At 45.9% G+C, this 19327-nt stretch overlaps 1 long non-coding RNA gene and 1 pseudogene across 2 annotated transcripts in view; one reads left to right on the top strand and one right to left on the bottom strand.

Annotated features, from left to right (window-relative positions):
• Positions 1 to 19327, bottom strand: part of LOC134956869 (uncharacterized) — a 172181-nt gene that overhangs the window by 95229 nt on the left and 57625 nt on the right. Inside the window, exon 2 of one of the 2 annotated variants that reach the window (XR_010186246.1) lies at positions 8709 to 8856. This is a non-coding gene — a long non-coding RNA (uncharacterized LOC134956869). The remainder of the gene's footprint in view (positions 1 to 8708; positions 8857 to 19327) is intronic. The other variant, XR_010186244.1, reaches the window with a different exon arrangement.
• LOC134964198 (5S ribosomal RNA) lies at positions 3839 to 3957 on the top strand (annotated as a pseudogene).

Here is a 19327-nt window from a genome sequence, read left to right as displayed (position 1 = left end):
AAGCCATTGAATTCGTGAGACTAGGAGAAAGAGGAGGTGACCTGGCGAACAAATTATCACGCCGGGAGACGTTCTGGATCTTTCAGCTACAGACTTTATATCCTGCGGGTTATAACGATAGCTATGAAATCGCGCCCTTCCTGTAAAAATGTCACTCACGTGAAGGCCCTATTTTTTCTTCCTTATTTTTTCTTCCTTTTTCTTTTCTTTTACTTATATATGTATCACGATTCACTATTTCATATTCAGAGCCGGCCACAGGCATAGGCAAACTAGGCAATTGCCTAGAGCATTTGATATGCCTAGGGGCATCATCAGCTTCTGCTGATTAAAATGACATGCGGCATGCAGTGGCAGAACTAGCGAGCGGTGGGCCCAGGTGCGACAAAATGCTTTGGGTCCCCCATCCCATCCAAGTCCACCCCCTCACTCCTGTAGAGAATCTGGTGAGGGGGACCTGCTCAGGGCCAGAGAAATGGATACCTAGCAACAGTGCCGTAACTATACATTTTAGCACTGTGTGCAAGAAACGGCATTGGAGCCCCACCCCTGCATGCAAAACAGGGGCAGTGCACGCCGTAGGTGCGCACAAAAATTAATAGGGGCGTGGCTTCGTGGGGAAGGGGTGTGGCCACAAAATAATACCAATTCATAAAACGGTGCAGAGTAGTCTCCATTATTCAAATTTCGCCGCACAGTAGCACTACTATACCAGGTGGAGACCCTTTTACACCTTACGGCGGAGAGATTCCCCTTTTTACACATTACGGCAGACAGCGTCCCCTTTTTACACTTTACGGCAGACAGCGTCCCCTTTTTACACATTAAGGCAGACAGCGTCCCCTTTTTACACATAACGGCAGACAGCGTGCCCTTGTTACACATAGCGGCAGACAGCGTGCACTTTTTACACATAACGGCAGACAGCGTCCCCTTTTTACACATAACGGCAGGCAGCATGCCCTTTTTACACATAGCGGCAGACAGCGTGCACTTTTTACACATAATGGCAGACAGCGTGCCCTTGTTATACATTACGGCAGACAGCGTGCCATTTTTACACATTACGGCAGATAGCATGCCCTCGTTACACATTACGGAAGACAGCGACCCCTTTTTACACATTACGGCAGGCAGATTCCACCTTTTTACACATAATGGCAGACAGCGTGCCATTGTTACACATAGCGGCAGACAGCGTTCACTTTTTACACATAACGGCAGACAGCGTGCCCTTGTTACACATTACGGCAGACAGCGTCCCCCTTTTTACACATTACGCCAGACACCGTGCCCTTTTTACACATTACGGCAGACAGCGTGCCCCTTTTACACATTACGGCAGACAGCGTGCCCTTTTTACACATTACGGCAGACAGCGTGCCCTCGTTACACATTTCGTCAAACAGCGCCCCCTTTTTACACATTACGGCAGACAGCGTCCCCTTTTTACACATTAAGGCAGACAGTGTGCCCTTGTTACACAAATCGGCAGACAGCGTGCACTTTTTACACATAACGGCAGACAGCGTGCCCTTTTTACACATAGCGGCAGACAGCGTGCACTTTTTACACATAACGGCAGACAGCGTGCCCTTGTTACACATTACGGCAGACAGCGTGCCATTTTTACACATTACGGCAGACAGCGTGCCCTCGTTACACATTACGGCAGACAGCGACCCCTTTTTACACATTACGGCAGGCAGATTCCACCTTTTTACACATAATGGCAGACAGCCTGCCATTGTTACACATAGCGGCAGACAGCGTTCACTTTTTACACATAACGGCAGACAGCGTCCCCCTTTTAACACATTACGGCAGACACCGTGCCCTTTTTACACATTACGGCAGACAGCGTGCCCTCGTTACACATTACGTCAAACAGCGCCCCCTTTTTACACATTACGGCAGACAGCGTCCCCTTTTTACACATTACGGCAGACAGCGTCCCCCTTTTTACACATAATGGCAGGCAGATTCTCCCTTTTTACACATTACGGCAGACAGTCCCCCTTTTTGGAAAGAAAGAAAGAAAGAAAGAAAGAAAGAAAGAAAGAAAGAAAGAAAGAAAGAAAGAAAGAAAGAAAGAAAGAAAGAAAGAAAGAAAGAATGAATTATACTTACTCTCTCCGCTGGCTCAGGCTCCTCGGTGCAGCTTCTCCAGAGACCCTGGGCAGGAGAGAAGGAGGAGGAGGGAGGTGGAGGAGGGAGCTGCACAGGCGCTTTGTTATTGGTGGAGGCGCTGCTGCTGCTGTCCCAGTCCTTCACCATAGGATGTTCTCCGCCGCTGTGAATGCTGGGATGCGCTTCACAGCGGCGGAAGACAGCCTATAGTGAAGCAGAGGGACAGCAGCAGCAGCGCCTCCACCAGTAACAGTGCTGCTGCGGCTCCCTCCTCTACCTCCCTCCACCTCCTTCCCCCATGTCCACTGCGCTCCTCTCCTCTCCCGGCGGCTGTCTGCTGTGGGCAGCGGTTTCCCGCAGCACACAGCGGCATGTAATGGGTCAGTTTGACTCATTACATGCTTTGGGCCCCTGGACAGTGGCGGGCCCCAGTGCAACGCACTGGATGCACTGGCGGTAGTTACACCTCTGGGGGCATGCCTATATTCTGTATGTAGCATTTCATATGCAGATACAGCCACATTCTCACACAGTATATAGGCATGCTGCATATCAGTTTAATCAGCGGAAGCTGCTTGTGCATCCTAGCCACATAGCAATGCAAATAAGATGCATTTTCATTAAGAAAGGTGCCCGACATTAGCATTGATGCAGGATTTGTGAGGACACATCTGTATCCAAGCAGAGGCAGAGGACATAGTGGAAGTGTGAGTGCTGTGTGCATGTGAGTGGGTTGGTTGTGCAGTAGTGTTCAGAATATGTGTAAGGAGCATTATGTGTGTCATGTAAAACTGCATTAATAATGTGCAACATATGTGTAAAGGGCCACTATGTGTGCCATTATGTGTATAAGGGCATTAATAATGTGCGGCATATGTGTAACAGGGTACTACTGTATGTGTGTCATTATGTGTATAGGGGCACTAATAATGTGCAGCAAATCTGTAGGGGGCACTATGTGTCATTATGTGTATAAGGGCATTAATAATGTGCGGCATATGTGTAAGGGACATTAATTGTAAAAGGGCATTAATAAAGGTTGTCATAATGAGTAAGGTGCATTATGTTTATAAGGACATTAATGTTTCTCATATGTGTAAGGGGCATTACTGTGTGGAATTGTGTATAAATGCATTACTAATGTGTGGCATTATGTGTATAAGGTGCTCTACTATGTGGCGTTGCATATAGAAAGGGCACTACTGTGTCATCTAATGTGAATAAAGAGCAAAAAGGTGTGGTGTAATGTGAATGAGGAGCAATTCAGTGTGACGTAATGTGAATAAGGGGCTCTACTGTGAGGAGTAACGTTTATAAAGTAAAGTGATACTACTGTGGGATGTAATATGAATTATGGACACTATCGCAAGATAAAATGTGAATAAAGTTACAGTACTGTGTGGCGTAATTGGAATTGGGGTTACTATTGTGTGGCCATGCCCCTTCCCAGCAAGAAGATGCCCCTTTTTGGGCTGTGCATCAAATGTGCAAACTGTTCCTATTTAAAATATAGGGGGTACAAGGACTGCTATGGGTGAGGGGTGATGGTGCTGGGAAAGAGGTGCAAGGTCAGAGGCAGAACCAGCGGTGGTGCTAGGGGGCACCAGCCAAAATCTTGCCTAGGGCATCATATTGGTTAGGGACGGCTCTGTTCACATTAATGAATAATAAATAAATAAAATATATATGATACATACAGAAAGGTTATATCTACAGTCAAACCACACTGGAAATGCCCAAATCCATCCGATCTTGGAAGCTAAGCAGTGTCAGGACTGATCAGTACCAGGGAGGGGGACCACCTGGGAATATCAGGTACTGTACTACCGAATGTAAGTACAATAAGTTACTAATATAAAAAATATCACATCACCAGATATCACAATATCACTAATCAATACTAATAATAGATTTTAACACCAGTATTACTATCATCTTTCATATATATTTTTATATATATTTTTATATATATACTTTTTTATTTGTATTATTATTTTTCATATTATTTTTACTCACTTGGTTATATATATACAATTCACTTAAATATAAGCACTGAATAAATATATGTAACTTATATATATTTATGTTTCTTTATAGTAGTATTATAATTGTATCACGCAATACACACTCTGATTAGTCACCAACATCCACATAGTAACTTTCAAAATCGCTATTAATATTTAAATAATTATCTTATATGTTATTATTGCTACTCCTTATATATCACTATGGGATATATTCAATTGAAGTCGGATCCATTCTAACATTTATTTGTCGGAATGGATCCGACTTGGGCTATTCAATGTCATCTCAATTCGACTTTTAAAAAAGTCGAATTGAGATGCAGGAGCTAGACGGTGGAGAGCCACGGGCAGACTAGGGAGAGCAGCGCTACTGTCCGCGGCTCTCCCCATCTCTCTGCCTCACAGTCTCTACATCCCTCTGCACCCCGTCCCGCATCACAGCCACCGCTTACGGCAGCGTCCACCCGGCTCCAGCAAGCGAGGTCTCGCTTGCTGGAGCCGGGTGGACGCTGCTGTGAGCGGCGGCTGTGACATCCTCCAGCACTGCTCTTCCCCCGTCTGGCTGCCTGCAGCTATCCCCGTCTGGCTGCCCGCGGCTTTCCCCCATCTCCCCGTGACTCTCCCCCCTCTCCTCCATAGTCCCTCATCTCAGTCCGACATTTTTTTATGTCGGACTGAGATGGTCGGAAACGGGGCCAAATCCTGCCAAATTTGGCCCTGTTTCCCTCAAAAGTACGTGAATCGGCAGCTATACCGCCGATTCACGTACTATTTGACAAGTCGAATTCCCAGACTTGTCAAATAAAAACAGCTGGGATTGAATAGGTCGAATCATGATTCAACCTTAAAAAGTCGAAAACTGCCGTCTTTTCAACAGACGACAACTTTCGACCCTAATTGAATATACCCCTATATGTTGACAAAAGGTCTTTTTTATACAATATAAATAACTTTTCTTTTGTATTGTTTTTACTTTGAGACATTATGTCTGACAAAGCGGGCTCCTTGAAAATGTCTACCTCATAAAGAATATAAAGACTAAACCATAACAACATGGCCGCCACATTAGGAACTAATTGAGAGATGCAACCGATTCCCTGGAACAAATGGCCGGGAGCCGCAGCAGGTGCATGCGCAGTAAACACCGGAAGTGGGGCGGAAGCGCTGGATGGGCCCGGACCTTGTCATCCGTCACTGGAAGTGTGGTGGAAGTACTGCAATTCTTCTGTTTTTATATGATCTACACTGTTTTTTGTTTATATAAACACATCGTTTTTTCACTGTAAACAGCATAGATAAACCATACCCTGATTTAAGTAGACTGCTTTATGCACTTTAGTGATTTATTGTAGATATATGTTAAATTGAGTCACATGATATGTCATGAGGTCAGAACCAGGAAATCAATCACTTTAGGTATAAATAGACTTTCATTCTCAGTCTGTCCCTACCCCTTGAGGAAGTCTGTTGAGACGAAACGCGTTGGGCTAACTCTAGATGACCTCTATCTAAGATAAGATATACATATATCTTTTATTTATATATACGCTCTTATCTATATGTTTTTGCTTATTTATATCTTATCTGTGTTCTTCAAAAAATAATTTTAGATTTTTTTAATCATTGGACTTTTTTAATGAATATATGTCAGATGTGAATATTTTTTATTTATAATTTTTTATTATTTTTTTCATTGCTCCTGTTGTTATAATAAATTGTATATATATTTTTCTATACATTGGGTACTGTTCTTTTATCAGTTATATTTAATGTAAATACCACTGGCCGCTTAGAACCCCTCCCCCTTTATATATATATATATATATATATATATATATATACACTTGTGTGTATGTATATATATATATATATATATATATACACGTATATATATATATATATATATATATATACACGTGTATGTATATATATATATATATATATATATATATACTTGCAATTGTCGGATCGGCACTCTCCTAGCGATGGATATGTTGCTCAGGTGCCATCTGGAGGAATTAATGCAGGTAGCAAACTGTGTAACAAACAGCGGCACTCAGAGACTGACACAGCGTGAATAAAGTGCTGGTGCTTTTAATTCATGGCTGGTAACTCCAGCCATGAATTAAAAGCACCAGCACTTTATTCACGCTGTGTCAGTCTCTGAGTGCCGCTGTTTGTTACACAGTTTGCTACCTATATATATATATATATATATCACAGCACAGTCTCATACCAGAGGATATAGCAGAATAAGTGTACAATATATCCTGCAATGTACACCTTTTCTCAACTAACGCTGTCTCTAAGACATGCAGGATACTCAAAACAGCTCACAGTGCCTGGAGGCGGGGTTATAGAGGAGGCTTCTATGCATCCTAGGACAGCTAAAGTTTTACCTGTTGGTGCCTCTGGATAGAGATCCACTCTACGCCATGATGTTTCCCTGTGAAAACCTGTGTACCTTGCTGCAGAAATACCTTTTTTTTGTAAGGGGGTGTGGCCATTCCCCTCCCCCGTAGATAGACGATGCCCTAAAGGAACCCAGGCCTGGCCCAGCTCTCAACAGCCCTGATCTCTAGTATGCAAGCAACTCTTCCTAATAGATTGGCAGCTCTTTTGGAAAGATAGGCAACCCTTTCGGCAAAGTTGACAGCATTCTTCTTTAAACACAGAACTCTCTGCAAGACCTGCAGTGTTATCCATGGGATTTGAAGCCCTTCTCATCTCCTACATTCTCTCTCCACTGTGGATGCCCTTCATGTCTCTGCAATACTTGTCTCTACTTAAATAATTTTCACAGTAATCTGTTTCCTCTATGGTAGGCCCAGTGGATGTGGTTGCATTCTGTCCTACTGTAACTACCCACGGTATGGTAATGGGTCCAGAAATGTCCTTGCCTACCTCTTCTTGAAAACACTTTGGAGCATCTCCTCCCATTATCCCATCTCATTTGGAAAATTATATTGTGCTGCTTGTCTTAATGTTTATTCAGTAGCCCAAAGAAAAATTGACATATTCTGCATTCCTTCTGCAATCCTTTTGCAATGGCTGGTTGTTGGAGCTTTTGACTGTAACCACAGATTTATCTATGACCAAGGACATTCCATACTTCCTACAGCAGGCATGTCCAAACTGCGGCCCTCCAGCTGTTGTAAAACTACATATCCCAGCATGCCCTGACACAGTTTTGCGGTCATAGAATGCTAAAGCTGTGTCAGGGAATGCTGGGATGTGTAGTTTCTCAACAGCTGGAGGGCTGCAGTTTGGACATGCCTGTCCTACAGGAACAGTCAGATATACCATCATCAGATGCTTCAGGTAAATTTTCAAAGATATATAAAAGATCGCACTACTCTTCCCAATCAAACTCTTTTGTTGTCATTATCTCAATAAAGACAATAAGATGAGATGATATTCAACATACTACAAGATAGGTTTTAACTAATGAACTGTTGGGAATTTGCAATGAAGATCTGCATATATTTAACACTGACCATATTTAAATTAACGTTTCTTTACAACCTTTAAATCTCTAGCCCCTCTTTTTTTGATGATGTCATGTAGTGTAGATTAATTACACTGTGTCCAAAATAACTTCAGAAAGTTAATGACATCATTTTAGAGTATGGAAAGGACATCATGTCTGGAGGACCCAAGGACACAGCACTAATGTTGCAGAAAGACATGCAAAGAATGACACAGAAAAGTGAAATATAGTGATAGCAATTAAATACTAGAAGAAAATGTAATCTAGGAACTGCACTGTGGCAATGACAGCGATCCAGCAATTGAATAAAAATAAATAAACTAAAAACATATTACCTATTATATATATCATATATTAATGCAACACAAACAGGACTCTTTTCCAGGACAATATTCTGCTGCAGCAGACTTTCTTTCAACACTGTTTATTAGGGATTTAATAAAGGTCATTTCCAGAAACAATGTGATCTATTCTGGGCAAATGAAGCTAGAAAAAGACAGTTTTTAAAATTTCCAAAAGGAAATTGGTAAAAATTGGCAAAACTTTAAAAATAGCAATTTTCAAAGGTAATTTAAGGGTGTGTACACACAGTGAGATCCTTGCTATGCTCGATTTTCACTTGCGATTTCCCTTGAACTCCCCGGAGCCCAGCACCACAGATTTTGACTAACTTTTCTTGAGATATGGACTATGTGTGCTTACGATTTTGGCTTATGTGAGATTTTGGCTTATGTGGGATGTCATTGACATGTGAGATGAACTAGATAGTACACTGATCTAGCAAGGATTGACTTGCCTGAACAGTCTATCTTTTCTTGCGATGCCGACCTGGCGGGACCGCGCATCGGGATCGAATCGGGATCGTAAGGTGACTTTCACCTTGCGATCTGCACTAACTTTTCTTGCGATTTTGACTATACAGTCAAAATCGATAGAAAATATCTCACTGTGTGTACACACCCTAAGAACAGGTGAGTGAATGAAAAATGTATATAGTAGAAGTCGCCCAGAATGGTTTCACTAGTTTCAGATGCTCAATAGTTAAAAATGAACAAATACTGTACCAAAGCACCTTTATGTCCATGTCCACCAATGTTCTTCCATTCAGAGCTTGATCCATTGTTTCCTCGCAGGCCCTACTTGTCCTTTGTGTTCTTCATCTATTTCTTCTGCTTTGTATGTTTCTGCTTTATTTATAATCTGTATTCCCCACTGTTTGACAGTTAGAAACCAAATAATAATAATCATCATCATCATCATCATTATAATCATAATAATAATAATAATAATAATAATAATAATAATATGAGCATTATTTGCTTGTAGTGTTTAATTCATTTGTTATCACTTTGATTATACTGAATATTGAAAGCTTATTATTAATTAATGTTATCATTCAGGGAGATTATATAAGATCACTTGCAATGTATTCCATAATGGTGCCCAAATGTATAAGCTTTTCTTAACTAGTTCATATGGCTAGTTGGGCTAAATTTACTAAGAATCATGTTTAGACCGAGTTTAAACACGATCAGCATCGCTGGGAAGCGTGAGAGTTTTTCAGGATCAAACACTCAAATTTACTAAGAATCATGGGGTAAATGTATGAAGCAGTGATAAGAATGGAGAAGTGAGCCAGTGGAGAAGTTGCCCATGGCAACCAATCAGCTGCTCCGTATAATTGTATAGTATGCAAATTATAAATGTTACTTCAATGCTGATTGGTTGCCATGGGCAACTTCTCCACTGGCTCACTTCTCCACTCTTAACACTGCTTCATACATTTACCCCCATGTTCGACAGAATCATGTTTTCCAATAGTGTGCGTGTTCAGTCGTGTTTCTGTTGCACTGTGAGCAGTGTGTTTTGAGAAGCCTGCATAGATCAGTGTGATCCGTTCATTGCTTCTCTGTGTACAAAAGTAAAGAAGAGTTATGGGGGGTGAATAGGTGTCCCCCTGTATTTGTAGAACCATTACAAGGCTCCACTAGCAGGGGGATAATGCAATAGCAAGGGGACAAACTTCACGGGTCACCCCAGCCAAAGCATTAACCCCCTCAAATAGTCATCCCTGGCCAGGTATTCAAGACCCCACCCCCAGTGTACCCCAGTCCCAGGCTGAAGCTGGGTCTATCCCCTGCACCCCTGGGCTGTGGGTGCTGAGTTCATAGCTTTAAGTAAAAGATAGATGTAAGTAGGGCTTAAAGTGGTCCAGGAGAGGTGGGGGAACTCATCTCCCTCACCACCTGCGCGCCATCTGCGCGTGCTGCAAAAAGGGGGCGTGACCTCACTGGGAAGGGGCTTGGCCACACAATAGTACCCCCAATTCAAAATAACGCCTCACAGTAGCACAATCGCATGCACACTGCCCCACATATTAGTTCCCTTTACACACACAATGCCCACAGTAGCAGTGCCACTTACACACACAATGCCCACAGCAGTCCCCCCCACACACACACAATTTAAGATGTGGTGCACAATGTAGAAGGATATGTTAAACAAACTTTGCTCACCTCTCTTATGTCTTCCATGTGTCCCTTCTGTTTCCTTTGTCTGTCACTTTCCTCATGTGTCCGTATCTTCATCCTAGGTAACCCTCTCACTCCCTATATACTCTCCTTTGTGTCTGATCACCTGGATATTTTTCTCCCTTACTTACCCCCTACACCTCTCCCTCCCTGCTATCCATTCAACCTCTGCTTCTATCTTAACCCCTTCACCTCTTACTCCTGTGCCTCACTCCCCTACCTCACCGCCTGCTCCTCTCATTCCCATATCTCATATCCTGTGCCTCACTTACCCATCTCACTCCTACATATCACCCCCTGCTCCTCTCACCCCCTGCTACCACTTCAGCCTCTGCTTCTATCTTAACCCCTGCACCTCTCACTACAGTGCCTCAACCCCTGCTCCTCTCATTCCCCTATCTCACCTCCTGTGCCTCACTTACCCATCTCACTCCTGCTCCTCTCACTCCCTGCCATCACTTCAGCCTCTGCTTTTATCTTAACCCCTGCACCTCTCACTCCTGAGTCTCACTCCCCTACCTCATCCCCTGCTCCTCTCATTCCCCTATCTCACCAACTGTGCCTCGCTTACCATCTCACTCCCTGTGCATCACTGCCCCATCTCACCCCATCCTCCTCTCACTCCCTGCTACCACTTCAGCCTCTGCTTGTATCTTAACCCCTTCACCTCTCACTCCTGTGCCTCAACCCCTGCTCCTCTCATTCCCCTATCTCACACCCTGTGCCTCACTCCCCCATCTCACCCCTGCTCCTCTCACTCCCTGCTATCACTTTAGCCTCTGCTTCTATCTTAACCCCTGCACCTCTCACTCCTGTGCCTCACTCCCCTACCTCACCCCCTGCTCCTCTCATTCCCCCGTCTCACCTCCTGTGCCTCACTTCCCCATCTCACCTCCTGTGCCTCACTCCACCATCTCACCTCCTGTGCCTCACCCCCCCATATCACCTCCTCTGCCTCACTCCCCCATCTCACCTCCTGTGCCTCACTCTGCCATCTCACCCCCCTGTGCTTGACTCCACCATCGTATCCCCTGTGCCTCACTCCATCATCTCACCCCCACTGCCTCACTCCACCATCTCACCCCCTGTGCCTCACCCTCCCATATCACCTCCTCTGCCTCAATCCCCCACCTCACCTCCTGTGCCTCACCTCCTCCCCCCCACTTGGCAGCTTCTCATTGGCTGGTGTGCGTGAGCCGTGATTGGCTCAAGCAGTTCTAAAAAACTAATTACTCCCTGTCTTTTATTGGCAGCCGGTCCACCCATTATCCAGAATTGGCGGGCGGCTGCTGCTAGCTTTAAAGTGCACTGAAGCCGGGAACAGATGCTAGTGGTCGGACGGAGGCGGAACTGGTTCCGCCTTCAATTATAGGTGACGGAACGTAGTTCCGCCCCATTCCAGGCTCACTTTAACCACTGGATGTAAGTAGTATTGTCTTTTACAGGGGGCTAAAGGTCCCTGAAAGCCTCCCCTGCATGCTGGTACTTAGAGAACTACAAGTACCAGCATGCAGGGCATTAAGAGCCTGCTGAAACTTATAGGGGACCTCACTTTTACACAGAGAAGCACTGCACAGATCACACTGATCTGTGTAGGCTTCTGCAAACACGCCGCACATGGGGACGTCTATTTGAAAAGTGTATTTTGTCCTGAGTTTGCTCCATGTTTATAAACACAATTCTTAGTAAATTTCCATGTTTTATTCTAGTCTATTGAAAGTACATGCAAGTTGATTCGATGGTGTATTGACTTATATTTGCAGGCTCGGACGTGTTTTGCACTGTGTATGCCTTTAGTAAATCTCTGAATTTGAAAAAAAGGCTAAACATGCCCAAGAATGCAAACAAGATTTTTTATAAATTTCCCCATAAAGTACAATTGCATAGAACATTTTGTGACAACTGAAAAAACAGGCTAGTTATGGTTCCAGGTCTTGTAGAAAAGGCTTATTGTGAGATAGATTCGCAGTAATGATGGCTACATGCTGGGTGCACATTGGGTACACACTGGGTGATATATGGTCCATTGATCGAATGGACTATATATCTCAAGTGGTTCAACGGTTGTGTACACTTGATATGTCTGTGAACAGCATCGATCACAGACATATTGCGTTGACCTTGCATCTGTAGATATATCGGTACATCTGACTGTGTACAACGCATTGACGCACATACACTGGCTGTAGGTACTGATGTCAAACCTAGGTGGGCAAATTTAAATGCCCATCCAGGTGTGATGTAAGGACTGACATATTAAGTGGCTGATCTGTAAGTGTACATGCTTACCTGAAGTGACTGCTCTGTTGGCATGACAGTAGGTCTGCTATCAAGTTGGCATAGTGTGTAACCAGCTTAAATGAGTGTGGAAATAACATGTTATGGCTTACAGAGGATGTAAAGGATGATATGATGTGGCTGACTGAGGATGGGACTAGGAGATGACATAATGTGGCTGGCGGAGGATGGGAGGGGGTGATGACATGATGTGACTAGTGTAGGATGGGGTGAGGGTAGATTACATGATGTGGCTAGTGTAGGATGGGGTGAGGGTAGATGATATGATGTGGCTGGTGGAGGATGTGAGGGGGTGAATAAATGATGTGGCTGGTGGAGGACGAGAGGGGGTGATGACTTGATGCAGCTGGTGGAAGATGGAAAGGGGAGATGACATGATGTGGATGGTGGGGATGGGAGGGGGTGATGACATGATGTGACTAGTGTAGGATGGGGTGAGGGTAGATTACATGATGTGGCTAGTGTAGGATGGGGTGAGGGTAGATGATATGATGTGGCTGGTGGAGGATGTGAGGGGGTGAATAAATGATGTGGCTGGTGGAGGATGGGTGGGGTGAATAAATTATGTGGCTGGTGGAGGATGAGAGGGGGTGATGACATGATGTGGCTGGTGGAGAATGGGAGGTGGTGAATAAATGATGTGGCTGGTGGAGGATGAGAGTGGGTGATGACATGATGTGGCTGGTGGAGAATGGGAGGGGGTGATGACATGATGTGGCTGGTGGAGAATGGGAGGGGGTGATGACATGATGTGGCTGGTGGAGAATGGGAGGGGATGATGACATGATGCGGCTGGTGGAGGATGGAAAGGGGAGATGACATGATGTGGATGGTGGGGATGGGAGGGGGTGACATTATGTGGCTAGTGTAGTACGGGGTGAGGGTAGATGACATGATGTGGCTGGTGGAGGATGTGAGGAGGTGAATAAATTATGTGGCTGGTGGAGGATGGGAGGGGGTGAATAAATGATGTGGCTGGTGGAGGATGGGAGGGGGTGAATAAATTATGTGGCTGGTGGAGGATGAGAGGGGCTGACGACATGATGTGGCTGGTGGAAGATGGGAGGGGGTGATAACATAATGTGGCTAGTGAAGGATGGGAGGGGATAATGTCATGATGTGGCTGGTGGAGGATATGAGGGGGTTAATAAATTATGTGGCTGGTGGAGGATGGGAGGGGGTGATGACATGATGTGGCTAGTGGAGTTTGAGAAGGGGAGATGATATGATGTGGTTGGTGGAGAATGAGAGGGGGTGATGACATGATGTGGCTGGTGGAGAATGAGAGGGGGTGATGACATGATGTGGCTGGTGGAGAATGAGAGGGGGTGATAACATGGCGTGGCTGGTGGAGAATGGAGGGGGTGAATAAATGATGTGGCTGGTGGAGGACGAGAGGGGGTGATGACTTGATGCAGCTGGTAGAAGATGGAAAGGGGAGATGACATGATGTGGATGGTGGGGATGGGAGGGGGTGATGACATGATGTGGCTAGTGTAGGATGGGGTGAGGGTAGATTACATGATGTGGCTAGTGTAGGATGGGGTGAGGGTAGATGATATGATGTGGCTGGTGGAGGATGTGAGGGGGTGAATAAATGATGTGGCTGGTGGAGGATGGGAGGGGGTGAATAAATGATGTGGCTGGTGGAGGATGAGAGGGGGTGATGACATGATGTGGCTGGTGGAGAATGGGAGGTGGTGAATAAATGATGTGGCTGGTGGAGGATGAGAGTGGGTGATGACATGATGTGGCTGGTGGAGAATGGGAGGGGGTGATGACATGATGTGGCTGGTGGAGAATGGGAGGGGGTGATGACATGATGCGGCTGGTGGAGGATGGAAAGGGGAGATGACATGATGTGGATGGTGGGGATGGGAGGGGGTGATGACATTATGTGGCTAGTGTAGTACGGGGTGAGGGTAGATGACATGATGTGGCTAGTGTAGGATGGGGTGAGGGTAGATGACATGATGTGGCTGGGTAGGATGGGGTGAGGGTAGATGACATGATGTGGCTGGTGGAGGATGTGAGGAGGTGAATAAATTATGTGGCTGGTGGAGGATGGGAGGGGTGAATAAATGATGTGGTTGGTGGAGGATGGGAGGGGGTGAATAAATTATGTGGCTGGTGGAGGATGAGAGGGGCTGACGACATGATGTGGCTGGTGGAAGATGGGAGGGGGTGATAACATAATGTGGCTAGTGAAGGATGGGAGGGGATAATGTCATGATGTGGCTGGTGGAGGATGGTAGGGAGCGACAGCATGATGTGGCTAGTGGAGAATGAGAGGGGGAGATGACATGATGTGGCTGATGGAGGATGGGTGGGGGTGATGACATGATGTGGCTAGTGGAGTTTGAGAAGGGGAGATGACATGATGTGGCTGGTGGAGAATGAGAGGGGGTGATGACATGATGTGGCTGTTGGATGATGGGATGGGGTGATGGGGAAAATTTTGCACGGCTACGATCAGGTCTGAATTAGGCCCACTGTCTCTCTGTTCTGGGTGGGGGGCAATTTGGAAGAGCCTGTGATCACCGCTGCTTTGCATCTAACAGTGCGGGGATGTGAGCCAGGGGCCCAGCTGCTCAGGGAAGGATAATGGGTGACGTGAAGCGAGGCCCCACCCCTCCATCTGAGGCCCTACCCCTTTTTTGGTCAGCCCTCCAGCCGCCAGGTCCTGCATTTATAACTTCTAAAGTTGAAAGGTATGGTGTAGCTACCATTGGTGAAGGGAGTGCAGCTGCTATAGGGTCCCAGAGCGGATAGGGGTCCATCTTCCCTGTCACAGTTGCATGTGTTTTACATTTTCACCATTGGATGGTACAAAGGGGCCCTTACAAAGTTTTGCCTTGGGGCCTACAAATATATATAGTTATGTCCTTGGACCTGCTCATTGTAATGTGGCATAAAATGAACTGGAGGGCATTATGATGTTATATAATGGGGGTGATTCAGACTTGATCGTAGATGTGCTAAATTTAGCACATTTACGATCACTTTCACAGACATGCGGGGGGACTCCCAGCACAGGGCTAGTCCACCCCGCATGTCTGGCTCTTCCCCCCCCCCCCTCTCCCACACACAGGTACAAAAGCATCGCACATCGGCGGCAATGCTTTTGTACCTGAAGAGTAGCTCCCTACCAGCGCTGCTCCTGCAACGCTGGCAGGGAGCTACCCGTCCCTCTCCGGGTCACAGCGGCTGCATGTGATGTCACGCAGCTGCAGCGGCCCACCCCCCGCATGGTGGGCATGCCTGTGTTGCCCGGACTTCGCCCCCAAGACGGAGGCCCACGCCACCGCCCGCCCCCTCCCACCCAGCGAAGACCTCTGCCTGTCAATCAGGCAGAGGTGATCGCTGGGCTGAGATGCCGATCGCATCTCTGGCATGTGCCGGTGCACTGCAGCGCCGGCGCAGTGCATAATGTTAATCAAAGATATTTCAGAGTTTGATGAAGACCACATCAGGACTCCAATGATGATCTTACATGATAAAACATGCGGAAACTACTGCAAAACAATGTATAATGGGGCTATTAACTTTAACGAAGGGTCCCATAAAGGTGACATAGGGATACGGTCAAGATGCTGGTTGTTGGGATCCCGTCAGAATGCCAGCGCCGGAATGCTGACAAGGTCAGGAAACCGGCGCCGGAATCCCGAACATAAGTATAGCAGGCGGGTCAGGGCCGGGGGGTGTGGGGGGCTGAGGTTTCGGTACCATCCGGGGGGGGTTAGGGTTAAGCTGCAGGCAGGGTAGGTTACAGTTAGGCACCACCGGTTGGGTGGGGAAGGGGGGGAGTCTTAGGTTTAGGCTTAGGTTTAGGAGGGTTAGGGTTAGGCTGCAGGGAAAGGGGGTTAGGTTTAGGCACCACTGGGGGGGTAGTGTCAGGCGCTGTTGTAATTTACACTAGCAGGGTGCTGGCGTTGGAAATCTGAGTGCCGGTATCCTATCAGCCAGGATATCATACTAAATCCGTGACATAATTATTGAAATATAGCAAGGTATAGATTAATGAGCTACTGACTTGTATGGACACATGTTCTTTCTGACAGTCAAGGATCATCAAAAATGATATGTTTTGTCCTCTCTAAAACACACTGAGCATTTTCTAGGTTTTTAGATGCACCTTAAATTGAAAGATGGTCGATGTCACAGGTGCCTTGCACCTACGTAATAAAAAAAAGTATTTTATTATGACGTATAGACCAGGGACGTGCAGTCAGGGGAGGCAGGGGAGGCAGTGCCTCCCCTGTCATAATCATTAAAATAATATAAAAGAAATACTTATGACACAGATTCTGTGTCATAAGTATATGCATTAGGCTTTATATTATTTTAATGATCTTGGGGTCTACATATTCTTTATAAATGAGTTTAGGAGGCACCGCTGTCGGTGCCTCCCGCTGTCAGTGTAAAGGGAAGGAAGCGGGGAGGCGGGACCAAGAATTGGGCAGTAAAAGCCCATTAGAAAATGCAGCTGAAGCGGCACTTAGTGGAAGTGCCGCTTCGACAGGGGAGTGACAGGGGCGTGCTTTCAACCCATAGCACGCCCCTGTAAGAGTGACCAGCAGGGGCAGCGGTGGAGCAAGAAGCTGCTGGCTGCCCGTCAGCCCGGAATCAGCAGAGCGGGAGGGGAGCTGTCCCGGAGCGCAAGTCTCTGTCCCGGCACTGCAAGGGGTGTGAGCGAGGCGCGCCTTCTACTTGTCCCTCCGCCGCCGTCGTCCATGAGTCCCGCCGCCGCCGTCCCTTCTCAGCCCCAGAGAGCAGCTTCCTGCTGCCGCCGGCTATATTCTGCTCTAAGGGGCTCCGGAGCGTCGCCGCAGCTGTCCTGTGGATGGTGGATCGTGGCCCCCCCAAGGTGAGTAACACACTCTCACTCACTCACTCTCACTCTCACTCTCACTCTCACTCTCACTCACTCTCACTCTCTCACTCACTCTCACTCTCTCACTCTCTCACTGTATTGTGTAAGAAAAATAAAAAAGGGGACTTCTGCTGTAATGTGTAAAAAACAGGGACGCTGTCTGCCATAATGTGTAAAAAATGGGGACACTGTCTGCCGTAATGTGTAAAAAACGGGGACGCTGTCTGCCGTAATGTGTTAAAACGAGACGTTGTCTGCCGTAATGTGTAAAAAAGGGGACGTTGTCTGCCGTAATGTGTAACAAACGGGGACGCTGTCTGCCGTAATGTGTAAAAAACGGGGACGCTGTCTGCCGTAATGTGTAAAAACGGGACGTTGTCTGCCGTAATGTGTAAAAAACGGGGACGCTGTCTGCCGTAATGTGTAAAAAACAGGGACGCTGTCTGCCGTAATGTGTCAAAAATGGGGACACTGTCTGCCTTAATGTGTAAAAAACGGGGACGCTGTCTGCCATAAGGTGTAAAAACGGGATGTTGTCTGCCGTAATGTGTAAAAAAAGGGGACGTTGTCTGCCGTAATGTGTAAAAAGGGGACGCTGTCTGCCGTAATGTGTAAAAAAGGGGGACTGTCTCCTGTAATGTGTAAAAACGGGACGTTGTCTGCCGTAATGTGTAAAAACGGGACGTTGTCTGCCGTAATGTGTAAAAAACGGGGACACTGTCTGCCGTAGTGTGTAAAAAACGGGGACGCTGTCTGCCGTAAGGTGTAAAAACGGGATGTTGTCTGCCGTAATGTGTAAAAAACGGGGACGCTGTCTGCCGTAAGGTGTAAAAACGGGACGTGTAAATTGGGGTACTGTCTCCTGTAAGGTATAAAAAGGGGTACCTAACTCTGATCCCAAATCTTCCAACTATTTCAACTCAAGGGCTACCTAAAACACATATTTGTAAAAAATAAATAAATGTTTAAATAAAAAAATAGAAGTAGGCAGGCACTGTCAGCCTACTTCCATGACATCACAAGTGGCGATGAGGTTTATCGCTGGACTTTGCGGCTCATTATAGCTGCAGTGCCTCACCAGCCAATGACCTCACCGCACGCCACTGGTATAGACACTAATATCAGATTTTGCGGGATGACAAGGTCTGATGTGTGAGGGGCAGAACTGTGTTGCCATGTTATTGTGTGTAAATGGGAAATGATAGTTGGTACTGGTAACAGCATAAACATGTACATCTGTCTTGTACTGTAATAACACTGTATTCTCTGCCAAAAATGCACTACACAATAAAGAAAAACAAATAAAGCTATAGGTCTGCTTTAATATTTATAGTAAAGTATTACATCATTGTAATATTCAATGGAAATCTAAATGTGGGTTACACTTCACCAACCAATACACGAAGCGCTGCAGAATATGTGTGCGCTATATAATAACTGGTAACAAATAAATAAATACACAGTAACATAGGGGGTAATTCTAAAGTTGATCGCAGCAGGAAATTTGATAGCAGCTGGGCAAAACCATGTGCACTGTAGGGGAGGCAGATATAACATGTGCAGAGAGAGTTAGATTTGGGTGGGTTATTTTGTTTCTGTGCAGGGTAAATACTGTCTGCTTTATTTTTACACTGCAATTTAGATTGCAGATTGAACACACCACACCCAAATCTAACTCTCTCCGCACATGTTATATCTGCCCCCACTGCAGTGCACATGGTTTTGCCCAACTGCTACCAAAGTTCCTGCTGCGATCAACTCAGAATTACCCCCATAGTCTGGAATCCTCACATACACCTACACAATAATAGTGTGCTTTATGTTGACAAGCATGGGAAACTTTTATTGAAGATGTCTCCAATAACATGGTATAGATAGGTTTATAAGCCATGAGCATATGTGTTTAAAAAAAAAAAACACGGCAAACAAAGCTTTCCTTTTAAGGGCCGGATTCAGTTAGCCGTGTTAATTAGCAGTGGCT

The sequence above is a fragment of the Pseudophryne corroboree genome, chromosome 9, assembly GCF_028390025.1.
Source record: "Pseudophryne corroboree isolate aPseCor3 chromosome 9, aPseCor3.hap2, whole genome shotgun sequence".
Taxonomy (NCBI): Eukaryota; Metazoa; Chordata; class Amphibia; order Anura; family Myobatrachidae; genus Pseudophryne; species Pseudophryne corroboree.
The sequence above is the reverse complement of the archived record's forward strand: the minus strand, read 5'-3'. Positions and strand labels throughout refer to the sequence as shown.